Here is a 12,697-nt window from a genome sequence, read left to right as displayed (position 1 = left end):
ATTAGGGTTCAGTTTCTATCTAAACACTGAAGATAAGGAAGGGGAAAGATAAGGTTTGGGATAGATAAGGAAAGAGTGTTTAAAAAAGCTTCTGTAGGAATGGGAGAATGGCAAAACAAAACCAGGAGGTGGATGCCGGTGGTGAGGTGTTTGTAGGTACTCAAGGCAAAAGATTTTGCTTAAAAGTGACATCTTTAATGTAGGAGTATTCACAGAGGGGTTCAGCAGAGCTGTGTTCTCACCTCCCTAAAGGTCGGAGGACTAAAAAGATTAAATTGCAAGGTCAATATCTGTTTATTTCTCCAGATAATACAAATTCTTTCCCAACTTCACACCCCCTTGCACGAGTTGGTGGCATTGCTTTGTGTAGCTGGGATCTCACACTTACCCCACAGGAAAAGGGCATTTTGTCCACTCCTGTTGATTCGAGGGGACAAGAAACAACTTAAAAACCTGAAAAGAAATTTTTTAGCAGCAGACTGGAGGATTTGGACTCCTTCAAGTTCTTTTCTGTGGAAGCACTGTACAAACTTTCTTTGCAGATCTGAATCCTGCCTTCCCTAAGGATGGGCAGAGGCTGGCAGTGGATGCACTCAGACTTTGCTGTCCACGTGCAAAGTGCTCTCCTTTGCTCCCTCTCAAAAGACAACATCCACCTTTTTGAAACAGGCCTGGTTTCTGACAAGCATGCATTATGTGTAGTGATTTAAGCCCTCCTACCAAAGCACATCCTGGCCACTGAACTGACATTTTAACTGATTTCCTGCAAATTTTAACAGTGAACAGCGGCTGGAGTTGCATAAATACAGCCTGTTCTAAAGAGCTGATCGTCAGAAGGCTCCCAGCCTCCTGTAACAGAGAACTCTGCCTTGCTCTCTCTTGTTCTTCTGTCTCCTCAGCCCACCTGAACAAATGAAGTTGGAATGAGTTGGGTGTGGAATGACCAATTAAAAGGGGAAGTGCTGGAGAGGGTGAATTTAACCTCCAGGTGGAAGTCATAGGCCACCCTTTGGGGGATGAGCTGGCACCTCATCCATCTGATTCCGTCTGCTCTGGCAGAGTAAAAGCAGAAAACATCAAAGGTAGCTGAAATAGAGCATCTAGATTTTATTTTTTTGCTTTATACGTTCTAGAATCTCTTTGTGTTTAACTTTTTGTTGGTGTGGGTTTTTTTTTGTTTTGAGATTTAAATGGTTTTCTGGCTTGGACATAACAATTGTGGAAGAGAAGGAAAAGTGTGGATCCCCAGAGGAGGGAAGCAGCATCTTCAAAATGCAGTCACAGAAGGTCACTGGTAAGTTTATTTCAGTCTTGCAACTCTTCAAGCAATTACAGTGAGGTGATACCAGGCTTATTTCCATGCTATCCATTGAAATTGTTGGTCCCCTTTCATAGGTTAAACTTCCCCCTCCAGCCCCTTATTTTCTCTTCCTTCCCTGCGAATGCAGCAGCAAAAGGAGAAGCTGTGGCTGATGGGAGCAGCTCACGAGCAGATGCTGCAGGGAAAGCCAAAGTTCCTGTCCGACCAAACTCAGCAGCTGGTGAAGGCAAGGCTGTTAAATACTTCTCCAGTGTGACTTTTTGGAGCCAACTTAAAGGTTTTCTTTCTGGAAATCCGATCCTCAAGTTGAAGATACTTTTTTTTCCCCATGTCATTGTCACGGCTACTTCATTTAGCAAAGAGTGGCTGCAGGTCAGGGAGGTTCCCCGTGACAAGCTCTGTTTCAGTGGCTGCTTTCCAGAGGTTTATTGAGTGATAGTGTTATACACTGGGCAAAAGAGACGCCAGCAGGTGGTTTGAAAAAAGTGCAGTGTTACTACTTTTCACCCTGGTGTAGCAGGAGATAATAGAGTTACAGTCGACTTGTCTGGCTTTTATTTCACTTAGTGTAACTAATAAAAAGCTACAGGCAACAAATGTCTGTTGCTAAAAGGTCATCTTTGTGCTTTTTTTTGTGTGGTCATTTTTTCAAACTGGTTTCATATTTATGGCCCTACTGAGTAGATTTTTTTTTTTTTTCCTGCTTTTGGACTCCACCCACAGGCTCATGAATAATAGTGTATTTTGGTGACCCTTTGGAAATACTTTTTTCCAGCACTGTTTGTGAACTTTTATACACCCACCTCTTTTACACCTCTTTGGTTTCTGTCTCCAGTAATGCTTTATGTAAGAGGCAAGTTCATCTGGTGTTTTATGGAGCGTGCAGGACCAGCTACTTTAGAAAGCTTTGAGCTTCTCCAGAGCTCTGTATCTCTTGTCTGGATTTACTGTGTAATTCTTTTGTGTTGCTTCAGCTCCAGCATTTGCTTGTGCTAGGAAAAACCAGCAAGGTTGCTGCTGCAGATGTCATTTGTTCAAGGCCAGTTTTGGTCTTATCTTCTTGGCTCCTAAATGACCTTTTTCCTCAGAGGTTTGGTAACCACCCACTTTTCTTCTGCAGAAGAAAAGTGCCTTGGGGACAAGAGGGTGTTGATTACAGCAATGGACCTAACGTTTGAAAGGCAGCTGGGGATCTTTGGAGGTGGGAAATCTGATCATAATAATAACAATAATAACAACTAGTTGTCCTCTTTAACAGAATTCCGTTTGCCCGAAAAACTCCTTGTGAAGAAGGTATTCCAACTGAATTACTGGGGGATAAGGACATCCTAGGCCCTGGTGTGCAGCCTATAAAGTTGCAGTTTAGCTACTCCTTGTTGTCTGGGAATTCCATTCCTTGTCCTGCCAGAGGAAGGATTTTTGTAACCAGACAATTATGCACGTTGAGTGTCATGTGAACACAAGTTCATCTTTTAGGAATAATTGGATCTTTCCTCCTAATCAACTTCTGAAATGTTCTTGGCCCCTGTTGACAGAAAGCAGAAGCAGAGAGGCTTTTCTTGGCCTCTCAGGAGAGCCAGGCAGGGTTCTTCTGGTTGAAGAGGTTCAGTGGCTGTTGATGCTGCTCTGGATGGGTATCCTTTGCTGTGCTCCTGGTTTGGGGCTGCAGACAGAGGCTGAGCTGGACTCTTAGCTCGTGGTTGTGGCTGGAGAGAGGAGCCTGGGCAGAACCCCCCTGCTTGGGAGGGTTCCAGCCCCAAGTTGAAGCCACTTGCTGGAGGAAGGATTCTCTGAGCATCCCCATCCCCTCTGAGCTGAGAACACCCCAGCACTGCTCTGCAATTTCTCCTGGACGAGCTGAGAGAAGCCAGGTCTCCCCAAAATAAATAGCATTGATTGGTCTGTTCCCCCCTGGCTGACAGGAACATCCCCCAAATACCTTTTCTGTTGTGCCCTTCATTCTTGGAATGCTCCATCATCTCTTTGCAGCTCTTTGGGAATATCCAATGTCTGCTCACATCCACTTCCCCAACTCCTCTCCACACATCCTCACTCACGTTGTGCTGGTGTGGCAGAGTCATGAGAGAGCTGTGGGCCTGGCTGGAAAATAATGGGGTTTGTTTGAAGGTCTTGGTGGGTTTTTCAGATCAACATTTTGCAGTTGCCTGGGCTGGTTCAGCAGGAGCTGACTCAGGCCCAGGGAGGTGAACACAGATGTGAGGGTTTGGAGCTCGGCTTCACAGGCTCCAGGTGACCTGTGCACACGTGAAACCCTGGATTTGAGACTTCTGGGGAGAAAGAAAGATGGAAGGGGCTTGGGGTTCCTTTTGAATTACAAAATTTGACTTGCAGCATCTGTGTTTGAAGTTACCAGAGCAATCACTTGCACTGCAGGTGGTGTAATCAGATGTTCATGGTGGGTACCAGCTGTAGCTGGAAATCATTAAAAGGAAAATGACAATCCCAAAACACACACCAAAAAAATAACCCCAACAACAAAACCCAAACCAAACCAAAAATTGCCAACAAACAGAAAAAAAAACCCCACCAAACCAAAAAAATTCCCCAACCCCCCCCCCCCAAAAACCCAAATAAACAAACAGAAAAAACCAACCAACCAAAAAAAACCAACACAAAATGCCCCCCAAATATCTGAGTCTTTTTTATCCTACCATGTTCTATTTCAATCACTTCTTGCAGCTGGAATTGTAGCTGGTACCTACAGTAATGGTGATACTGGATCTCAGTCTCTGGTTGTTTGCATACAATCCCCCCTAGAACAGATTTGGAGTGCTTGTTTGCTTGGTTCTTAATTCCCGACAGCATAAAAATTTCATTTCCACAACCTGAAGATTGATTTTTCAGATTATCAGCATTGATTTTTTCACCTTTTCTGTGCTGCCCAACTAAATAGGAGCTGGCACATGCAAAATCCTGTACAAACCACCTCATGCCTCCTACATTTGGGAGAAGAAGGCAGGCATGGCCATTCAAGCTGTAACAAAATGGAGAAATTTTCTTTCTCTTTTCCCTCTAGAAAAATAGTTCTTAAATCCTTATCAAGCCAAGGAGCCTTTTCTTTCTTTCTTTCTTTCTTCCAATCCTACTCTGTGGTTTGCCTCAGCATCTGCTTCCTTTTTCCACTGCAAAGCTAAGCCTGGCTTTGATTAAAGGGCAGCTGAAAGGCAGATTAATGCATCTCAAGGAAAAGCAGCCTTGCTCGTGGGGAAAGAGAGCAGGGAGGGAGTTTGTCAGGGATCACCTGGGTGAGATGTTTCCTGGTAGCAGCTTTTTCTCCCAGTAGGAGTAAGCCAATGTAGAGGGAGTTTATTCTTATTTTATGTCACAACTGTCTCATCAAAAACCAAGGCACATTCTTTGAACTGAACTGAAATCATCTGTTGATCCTTTCTGACTGCTTTGCAGGCAAATTCCTTGGCCACAAGATCATTTGCAAGGCACATTTTCCTCTTTCCCATTCCAACACCTTTCCATGTTTGATGAACTTTTAAAATGTTTGTGTTTCTGTCTAAGTCCAGCACTTTGTGGTAATATCTTCAATTAATTCAGGAACATAAGTCCCAGGAAGAGCGGCTGAGGGAGCTGGGAAAGGGGCTGAGCCTGGAGCAAAGGAGGCTCAGGGGGGACCTTGTGGCTCTGCACAAGTCCCTGACAGGAGAGGGCAGCCGGGGGGGTCGGGCTCTGCTCGCAGGGAACAGGGACAGGAGGAGAGGGAACGGCCTCAAGTTACACCAGGGGACATTCTGGATGGATAATTAGGAGAAATTTTTTCACTGAGAGAGTGGTTAAGCACTGGAACCAGCTCCTCAGTGAACTGGTGGTGTTACCATCCCTGGAAGTGCTCAAAAAACAGGTGGATGTGGCACTTGGGGACAATCTGGATTAGTGCCATGGTGGTATTAAGTCAAAGGCTGGACTTGTTGATCTTGGATGTCTTTTCCAACATTAATGATTATATTATGATTTAATTTATTACCATTGTTCTTATTATTCTTATTATAATTATTACCACTATTAGTGTTATCGTTATTACCATTTTAGCATGATTGTAATTATCATTATTTTGCCCCTTGCTGTATTCAAAAAGCTGTCATGAGCACATTCCCTTTTCAGCTTCAGTTTTCCCTACTCCTAAAATTCCTTCCCCATCCCGTCGGGGTTTAAACACCTCCCCATTAGCAGCTTTAATATGGAGTTATTTCACTGAAATCCTGGGAGTTTCCGGCTGCTGCAGGAGAGGGCAGCAGAGATCAGGGAATGGAGAGGGTTGGGCACAGCACAGAGAAATCACCTCAGCCAGGGAGACCGGGTTTTTCTTTCCTTATTTCAGTCCCGGAGGAGCGGCAGCTCCCAGGCACCACCAGGCAGGAATGATCTCAGATATGGATTTCAGCATCAGCTGTAAATAGCTGCAGGAAAGGAAAGAAGGGCATTGAGAGTGTCCAGTTTTCTTATAAAAGTAGAGCTCAGGTCACCATTAAACACCAGGCCACACCTCACTTGAAATGTGTTCTGATTTGGCAAGTAGGAAATGCTTGAAAATGCATTAATAAATGTGATTTTAAACTTCATTTTGCATCTAATGCCCTAAAGGTGGGGGTTGCTTTAGAACTTGGTTGTGGTCAAGTCTGGTTCAGTTTATTTCTGTGCTGAAGGATTGCCTCTTAATTATTTAGAGTAAAGGGGAGATTTGCTTCCTAGAAAGTGCTGAGAGCAGATCTAATGCACACACAGAAGTTGCAAAGTGTGTCCTGTGTTGAAGCAGCAGAAGGAAAACTCTTTCTGCATTAACCTGGGGATCAGAGGATGCTTGTGCCAATAATCTGCAGTAAAGTGCTGGCAGCACTCCTGGGTACCAGCAGAGATCACAGCACCTTCTCCCTTGTGGGAAGAAGAAAGAAGCAGTGAAAAGTTATGACAGGAAAAGTTCTTTCGGGTGGGTTTCAAAGGTACAACCCTCAGCACCTGCTGGTGTGGGTGCCTCCAGTGAGCAGCAAGGTGTTGTCTGTGAATTTTATATGATTTTAGTATAAGTAAACTAAAATCTTCTGGGAACACAACTGGGCAGAGGCACCAGTGTGGTTTGGACAACAAATATGCTGGAGTAATCTTTTATTATTGTTATTAAGTCTTTTAAATCTTGCATGGGACACTAAACTCTCCCATCAGCTTCACAGCATCCCTTCTGAGGGGATACCCAACTGAGGGATTTCTCTTTCAATGGGCACTTGCCAAGGTGCTTCAAGCCCTACTCGAGATAATTCTGAGCCCAGAGCAGTTTTAGCTCAGCTTAGGAAGCAACCTCTGCATTTGCAGCTGGAAAACAAACACAGAAGTGGGTTTGATTTTTTGGTAGAAGCACCTAATGTCTGTAACTAGTGACGAGAGTCCGTCGTGGTGCCAGTTCTCGAGGCCCAGCTCTGCAAAGGACATGGTTTTGTTCAAACCCTGTGTGTGTCCCTGTGGAGGACAGGCACAGGGAGGTTTCCTCTTGTGCTTGCACCAAAGCATCTCCCCTGCTGCATCCAGTTCTTTATGGTCAGAAATGGCAGGAAAACAAGAACAAAGAATCTGATACTGACAGGACCGTCACCTTTACCCTGACAGCTCCTCCAAGGAGTGAGGCCCTGGCACAGGTTGCCCAAAAGTGCCCCCACATCCCACGGGTTTGGGGGCTGCTTTGTCTCAGCCCTTGGGCTGATTCTCCCAAGAGTTTGGGGTGAGATGCTCTGAGTTCTGAGTGTTGCTGACTCCCTCACTTGCAGGTTTAGCCCAAAGCCAGCTCACACTGACAGCACTTGCACCCCAGGAGAGGGATAAATTGCTCACATAAATAAAGATGATGCAAACACTGGCACTGCCAGGGGAGCTCCCTCCCAATAGCAGTTCTGGGTTCACTGATGCAGTCTTTGCTTAGCTCTCCTCTTGTAAGAGAAACTAATTTCCCTCTGCCAATATCAAAGTTGGGCCACTGCTGGCCAGGCTGCTTCAGTCCCCCTGGTCTGTGCTTAGGGCTCTGGCTCTGCCTGGGGGTTGTCATTTCTTCTCAGGAATATCTACTCTAAAAGAGTCCATTTAATTTTCTTTTTTAAATTTATATTTCTCGTGGCTTCTTGCTCCCTTGGTGAGAACTTCTAAAGGTGCCTTTTGGCAGATTTATTCCCAGGTAAGTAAAAATGCCACAGTTCATCCCTGACTGCTGGAAAGACCAGGAGGCCCACGGAAACAATCAGCCCAATTTTTGGCCTTCCTAAAGTAAGAATATTTTTAAGAGTAACTAAGTGTAATTTTTAGAGGACTTCCTCTTTGTATATCAAATATTTATGTGACTTCTAAAGTACAAGATCACACTTGATGAGACAAAAGGGAAAAATACCCAAATTGTTTTGTTTCAAATTTTCATTTGTTATAGAGATGTTTAACTATACAACTGTGAGAAATATTTAAAAACACATCAACAAAATAAGTTGCTGATGAGTATATATATCCCTTTGCCATATAGAATGCTCAGGAAAAACCTGTCAAAGCCATTTTTATCTGAACTTATACAGGAATAACAAAGCAGTAGGAAAGAACCATGAGCATGGACTGGAGCATTTTCCCAGGACAGCTCTTGGCACAACACACAGGACTAATGGACTTCTGGGGGGCTTGTAACAATATTTCTGGAGAGGAAAAGAGACTTTGGAATCTTTGCAAGGGTATTTGTTTGTCAGTCTAAAGCTTCTTAGCCAGTACACAGAGGGTGAGAGGGGGATTGAAGGTATCAGCCAGCCTTGTCTCTATTAAAAGCTGGTGTCATTTCCCAGGAATACAAACCAAACCCAACGATTATGGAGCAGGGACTGAGCACTGCTGTGCTCCAAGAGTCGCTGCCATCCTTGGGGAAGAGCCAAAACGAGCACGACTGGAGCAAAGGACAGGAACAACCTTAATTTTGTGCATCTCAGAAACGTCTGTAACTGGGAAGAGCCGAGGAACCCCAGCAGGAGATTTTCAGATTGCAGCACACCATGCACCATGAGCAAGGAATTGCATGATGTCAGTTTTGACCACCTTGTGCTGCTGCTATTTGTCCCTCCTGATTTTCAAGGCCCAGTCTGTTGCTGTCAATTTTTTTTTTTACCTTTTCTTATTTATAGGAGGAGCTGGCTTTCTGCTGACAGATCTTCCCCATCCTTTTCCTCTTTCAGTCTCTTGTAGATGATAACATGTTTTCACAGAGGAATGACTCAACACTGAAAGGCTCAATTCCCTCCAAAACCTTCCCTCCTTTTCACATCTCTGTAGGATTTCATCCTTGCCAGCTCCTCTCTCAAGTTCCAAGCTGCTTACGTATGTAACTTTTGAAGAGAGTTCTCTTGTCAGTGTCAGGGTTTTATGGCAGTAATTATCTCAGAATGAATACTTTGTTGGGATTAAAGCTTTCAGTTAATGTCCTTTTGGGCTTTATTTTGTTTTGTTGGGTTTTTCTTAAAGCTTCAGTGTGCAAATCATAGGCTGCTGTTTAATTTCACCTTCTAAACTTATAATTATTTAAAGTTTTGCCCCTTTTTCTTTGACTGAAAACGTTACAGGTTCCCTGTGGGAGTCCAGTTCAGGATTCAGTAATAAAACTGAGTGAAGAGTTAATTGCTTGGGCTCTGTCCCATCCTATTGTCTGCCCTCTGGCTTAACAGCTAAAATCCTTAAAATGACATAGCTGGGGGGAACTGTGGCATTCACATGAGGTGAATAATCTCCAAGAGAGCTTTTCAAATTCTCTGTGATGCATCTTCAGGATGTAACTGAGCAGTGCTTTTCTGAAGCCAATTGTACACCAGCTGAGGGTCTGCCCAAAGATTCCTTGTGTACCACGCCTTCCGTAAATTCATTCAAGTTATTCAAAGAGAATCAAATGACAGTGGATGTAAAAAAATTAAGAAAAAAAAAATCAGCAAAGTGAGGTCATATTTGCTTTGAAACTTTTTAGAAAAGGGTTGGATTCTTTTCTGCAACGTTGGCAGGCTCTGATTCAGCTCTGGCAGTAATTATTCAGAGGAAAGAGGGATTCTGTATGAGAGAAAGAGAGAAAATACACATAATTCCCAGGGAGTCTTGACAGTCTGTGCAATTATACTGATTTCTGACATCTCTGGACAGTGGGAGAGGATAAAAATGAAGTTTATATTTGATACACATGAATTCCTGAGGCAAAAAAGCCAGCTTGTCTCCCAAGGTGCCACAGGATCCCACGTCTGCCCCTCTGTTTCTGGTCAGGCAGGAGGTCGGCTCTTAGGCGCCCTCCCCAGATTTAGAGTCTCATTTAAAATTACAACTTCTGCTAAAAACCCGTGTGCTGCCTTTCCAGAGGGAGCTGGCCCGGCTTCAGCTTGTAGCCATCCATCCTGAGGTGGAGCTGGGGATGTTTCTGTTAGCCAAAGCCAGGTGGGAGCAGCTCTGACCCCTGGGTGGGGTGATCGCAACAGCATCTTCCATGGCCGGGGGCACCCAGCTCCCAGATTTCTGCTCCCATGTGGTGTGGGTGCAGTGGATGTACCCCTGCCCCAAGGCTCCCACTGCAATCCCCCCTGGTTACACAGTTTAATCACTGCCCACTGTGCTGGTCCTGATCCTTCCAGTGTTGTCAGGCTCAACTTTGATTAAAAAAGTACACAAAATTCACCAAAATTTTGTGGCATATAAGCAGCAAAATGATTTTCCAGTAAAAACTTTCAGGTAGATGGGTCAGTGGGGCCTGGGGAGCTTTTTTCGTGCATATGGTTTTGAATCAGGGTCAGAATTTGCTGTTCAGGGATTAAAAATCCCTCTCAAGCCCTTGAGACTTCTGTTCAAATGCAGACAGTTAAATTCTGTTCATCTTCACTAATTCAGGCATGCACAAAAAAATGCACAACAAGTTAGTGACACTTATTTTAATATTGATTAAGTGCAAAGACTGCATTTAGTAAAACACCTTGTTCTAAACTGAATGTGGTTTCCTCTAGTGAGTTCCATTTTTCTCTGTTTTATGTGGAATTGTGCTCATAACAAAAAATGGTGTGTAGGACATACAATTGTCATGGATGATCTTTATAGAATTGAGTTTATTGGGTATTGTTGCTGCTGATAATTTTCCTCTGGCAGAGTTTTGAGCCCAAATTTAAAATCCAGCCTGGCCTTGGACACCTCCAGGGATGGGGCAGCCACAGCTTCTCTGGGCACCCTGTGCCTGGGCCTCGCCACCCACACAGGGAGGGATTTTTTTCCTAATATCTCATCTGAACCTCCTCCCTTTCAGTTTGAAGCCATTTCCCCTTGTTCTGTCACCACACGCTCTCGTAAAAAATCCCTCTCCATCTTTCCTGTAGAGGTTTCCTTTAGCATCTGATTCCAAAAACAGATCTTACACCTGAAATTGTCATGTCTCCAATGGAACTCGGTGGATGAGGATGTCAGAGTCAAGTCAGCAGCCTGGAGGTCCCTGTGAGCCCCTGCCCACCAAGCTGACAAACAATCTCTGAACAATATTTGCTTTCCCACTGCGTCCACCACCCTTTGCTTCTCCAAGCTACTGCAGGATGAATTCCCATTGCCTTGTCACTCCCAGCTCAGAATCCCTCCCTGCTGCCTCCCACAGCCTCTCTGTGGCTGCTGACTCAGGTTGAAGCCCTGCTGTGCCTCTGCTGACTCAGAATCTCACGGGAGCCCTTTGCAATGCCTGGCTGTGCTCATGCAATAGGGCAACCAGATCCCCAGACCTCGAGCCAGCACGGGGCCAGCAGGTTAAGGCTGGGAGCACAAGGCATTAGCCAATAATACCTCTCTCATCATCCCCAGAAAAGCTTCCTCTGAAGTGGTTTATTCCCACTCCAAATTGGATGGAGCCAGAAAGGGAGTGCTAGCTCGGAGGCATACGCGGTGTGCACTTAATAAAAAAAAGGTTTCAAGGGAGGAATGTGTGAGCTAATGCAGTCCCAGAGCAGCAGCAGCTCATGCTCTGACAGGTCCTGTGTGTTTTTGTGGCTGAGGCTGATTACCTGCCCCTGCTTGTCCATGCTGATTGTCTGCTGCCAGGTGAATGCTCAGCTCTGAGTGGTCAAGAGACTCAACAAGTCAAGGAACAGCTCCCAGGCTGTCAGGGACTAGATTTCCTCAGATGTACAGGTGGTGAGGTAGCATTGTAATCACCTCTATTTAGCACAAGGTCAGTCGGTGTCCAAGCTCCCATTGCACAGTGCACACACGGCAGGAAAAAATAGAAAATAGAGCAAAAAAGGACATATTTCAAATAACAACAGGCAAAACCATCAGAGCATGTTATAACGTCCGTACCTCTTGAATGGAAAGTTTCTAAGGGGGATTTTGGAATCTATACCAGAGAAGTTTTATTTTTAAAGGAACCGAGGTACACATATCCTGGGAGCAGCACAGATTGATTGTCCAAGGGCAGAAGGTTGAGTGACTGGCATCTCATGGTCTCTTACACTCTAGTTTTATGTTCTGAAAAATATATTTTCACTGCCTGTATAAATGACAATCTCTAGTTTATCTTAAGAGATGCTGCCTTTTGAGTTTCAGTTGGCATCCAGGTATCCCAGTGTGCTCAGCCATGAACTCCTCCACACAGATCACACATCTGAACAATTAGAAACTCTTGTTAAGAGGGGGAAAAGTGTGCTCCTGAGCTATTGGAAAGTTCAGGCGGTGTAAAAAATTTCCTGCTTCAATGAACATTTGAAACTCAAGTGTTTCATTACAATGCTCGTTTGGAAGCTGGAGCTGGCAGCTCTCGCTTTGGGGGGGAAAGGATTGTGACAGTAATGAAATAACAGTTAAAAGTGTGAGATATCTGACAGTGTTCATGAAGAAATTCCCTCTCAAAGTGAACTTTTAGTTCAGTGTCAGCAGACCTCCTGAAGAAAATATTAAGGCACAAATGAAAGTATTCCTAGAGAAGGCTTGATTTGTGGGGCAGAAGGAGTACAAGGGGGAGAGGGAGAATGACTTCTGAGCACTCCAGGGCAATTCAGGCTGGAAGGGTCCCCAGGAGAGCTCTGGTCCAACCTTCTGCTGTGAGAGGGTCAGCTCTGGGACCACACCAGGTTGTGCAGGGCTTCCTGTGGTCTGGTCTTGGAAACCTCAAAGGGTGGAGCCTCGCAGCCTCTTGGGGCAGCACTGACCTTAACGGGGAGAGATTTCTGTCAGGCACTTGACTCTAGATATTGGAAGTCACGAGAAAATGTGACCAGTGGTGGCCTTTGAGACAATTCTCTTTCTGTGAAGAGGCAGGAAGGTGCGCCTTTGGTTTTTGGGGGGCAGCACTTTGTCACTTGCCCGCTCTGTTTTGGGAGAGTATTTATCCAGCCTGTCCCG

Source organism: Corvus moneduloides, chromosome 8 (assembly GCF_009650955.1).
Source record: "Corvus moneduloides isolate bCorMon1 chromosome 8, bCorMon1.pri, whole genome shotgun sequence".
NCBI lineage: Eukaryota > Metazoa > Chordata > Aves > Passeriformes > Corvidae > Corvus > Corvus moneduloides.
Note: the sequence above shows the minus strand (reverse complement) of the source record.